Source organism: Chrysemys picta, unplaced genomic scaffold (assembly GCF_011386835.1).
Source record: "Chrysemys picta bellii isolate R12L10 unplaced genomic scaffold, ASM1138683v2 scaf894, whole genome shotgun sequence".
Classification (NCBI taxonomy): domain Eukaryota; kingdom Metazoa; phylum Chordata; order Testudines; family Emydidae; genus Chrysemys; species Chrysemys picta.
Window position 1 is genome coordinate 7,185 of NW_027053601.1, and position 2,816 is coordinate 10,000.

Genomic DNA, 2,816 nt, shown 5'->3' on the forward strand with positions numbered 1-2,816 from the left:
TGCCTACGGCACCTGGGATTCCCAGGCGGTCACCCATCCAAGTACTAGCCAGGCCCGGGACGGTTTACCTTCCGAGATCGGACGGGATCGGGGGCGTTCGGTCCGGTATGGCCGTAGGCACCCGGCCCCGCGCCTCCTCGCCCGCTTTCCCCTGCCGACGCCCGGGCCTGCCGCACGGTGAGCCCCGGTCGGACTGCCCCCCCCCCCTGCGGCAGGGCCCCCGTCTCTCGCGGGCCCGGTCCTTTTTTCCTTTTCGAGCTCCGGGGCCCGGGCTGGCCGCCAGAGCCCCTCCGCCCGCCCTCCCCGGCGTCGGGGAAAATACTGTCCCGGACTTCCAGTGCGCCCGATCCTGTCAGCCGGGGGGTGGGGAGGGGCAGTCCCTCGCTGCGGCCGGGGAGGGTGAGCCCAGGGCGGCTTGCCTGCCGTGCGAGGCCCCTCTCGGCCACCAGGTCAACCCCGAGTCGAAAGGGCTGAAAAATTTTCAGAGTCCCCTCCCGGGCACCAGGTCAACCCGTGGAATCGGACGGGTTCACCTGCTGGCCGGTTCGCTTCCCGGGCACCAGGTCAACCCGTGGAATCGAAAGGGTTCACCTGCTGGCCGGTTTGCTTTCCGGCCACCAGGTCAACCCCTAGGGGTTTTAACGGGGGCACGCCCGGTGGCCTCTTTCCCGTCCGGTCACCAGGTCAACCCGGATCTCCCTCCTTCCCTGGGCGTCCCCTCCTCGGAGGCGTCAGGTTCCATTCCCCCCCCCCCCCCAGACTTCCAGGGGCCCGATCCAGTCGGCCGGGAGGCAGTCCCTCGCTGCGGCCGGGGAGGGTGAGCCCAGGGCGGCCTGGTCCATGTCTCTAGTGGGCCCGATCCTTTTTTTTTTTTTCGAGCTCCGGGGCCAGGCCCGCCCGGGCAGCCCTCCTCGGAGGCGTGGGGCGATTTCCCCCCGCCCCCAGACTTCCAGGGGCCCGATCCTGTCGGCCGGGAGGCAGTCCCTCGCTGCGGCCGGGGAGGGTCAGCCCAGGGCGGCTTGCCTGCCGTGCGAGTCCCCTCTCGGCCACCAGGTCAACCCCGAGTCGAAAGGGCTGAAAAATTTTCAGAGTCCCCTCCCGGGCACCAGGTCAACCCGTGGAATCGAACGGGTTCACCTGCTGGCCGGTTCGCTTTCCGGCCACCAGGTCAACCCGTGGAATCGAAAGGGTTCACCTGCTGGCCGGTTCGCTTTCCGGCCACCAGGTCAACCCCTAGGTTTTAAGGGGGGGGGACGCCAGGTGGCCTCTTTCCCGTCCGGTCACCAGGTCAACCCGGATCTCCCTCCTTCCCTGGGCGCCCCCTCCTCGGAGGCGTCAGGTTCCATTCTTTTTTCCAGACTTCCAGGGGCCCGATCCAGTCGGCCGGGTGGCAGTCCCTCGCTGCGGCCGGGGAGGGTGAGCCCAGGGCGGCTTGCCTGCCGTGCGAGTCCCCTCTCGGCCACCAGGTCAACCCCGAGTCGAAAGGGCTGAAAAATTTTCAGAGTCCCCTCCCGGGCACCAGGTCAACCCGTGGAATCGAACGGGTTCACCTGCTGGCCGGTTCGCTTCCCGGGCACCAGGTCAACCCGTGGAATCGAAAGGGTTCACCTGCTGGCCGGTTCGCTTTCCGGCCACCAGGTCAACCCCTAGGTTTTAAGGGGGGGGACGCCCGGTGGCCTCTTTCCCGTCCGGTCACCAGGTCAACCCGGATCTCCCTCCTTCCCTGGGCGCCCCCTCCTCGGAGGCGTCAGGTTCCAGTCTTTTTTCCAGACTTCCAGGGGCCCGATCCAGTCGGCCGGGAGGCAGTCCCTCGCTGCGGCCGGGGAGGGTGAGCCCAGGGCGGCCTGGTCCATGTCTCTAGTGGGCCCGATCCTTTTTTTTTTTTCGAGCTCCGGGGCCAGGCCCGCCCGGGCAGCCCTCCTCGGAGGCGTGGGGCGATTTCCCCCCCCCACCCCCAGACTTCCAGGGGCCCGATCCTGTCGGCCGGGAGGCAGTCCCTCGCTGCGGCCGGGGAGGGTCAGCCCAGGGCGGCCTGCTTGGCGGCCGGGTCCATGTCTCTAGTGGGCCCGATCCTTTTTTTCCCTTTTCCGGCTCCGGGGCCCGGGGTGCTCGGGTAGCCCTCCGCGGTGGCGTCGGCCAATTTTTTTTAAAATCAGACTTCCGTGGGCCCGATCCTGACGGCCGGGAGGCAGTCCCTCGCCGCGTCCGGGGACGGCGAGACGCTCGGCCACCGGGTCAACCCGGAGGAAGCGGGCTGGGGGGAAAAAAAAAAAAAAAAGTTTTCCAAGTCCGAAAAATTTTCAAAGTCCCCTCTCGGCCACCAGGTCAACCCCTTTGGAGCGAATGGGTTGACCTGACGGCCGGTCGTCTCGCGGATGTCCGGAAGGGGTCGCCCCACGCCGTCTCGGCCGACCGAGGGAACCACGAGGTGGCGCCCGGTTCCAGTTTCGTACCGCCGAAGGCGGGGCTTTGGCTTTTTCGACCTGCCTTTCGAGGATTGTGTGAGGAGATTTCTGAGGACAGGTTTTTCAGAGCCTGTGAGAACCGGAGCTCAGCCTAGGGGATCAATCCGAGTATTGTACCCGACCCTGCCCGGCGTGGGAGGGGGGGAGCGGGCCCGTTTGAGGGCGGAGGCCAGCACCCGGCCCTCCGCCGAGACGGCCCGCTTTTCCCGGCTCTTAGCTCACGGGCCCCGCAGCGGCCGGGAGCCGAGCTCCGAGTGTCGGCGCCCCCCGGAGGGAGGGGGGGCCCGCTCCTCTCGCGCCCGCCGATCGATGTGGCGCTGACGTTCGCGACGGGAAGGGCCCTTCGCGGGC

At 68.0% G+C, this 2,816-nt stretch overlaps 1 non-coding gene across 1 annotated transcript; it reads right to left on the reverse strand.

Annotated features, from left to right (window-relative positions):
* LOC135979475 (5S ribosomal RNA) lies at window positions 1–119 on the reverse strand. Its single transcript, XR_010596776.1, has one exon. It is a non-coding gene; the product is annotated as a 5S ribosomal RNA (ribosomal RNA).
* Between the last annotated feature and the right edge of the window lie 2,697 nt (window positions 120–2,816).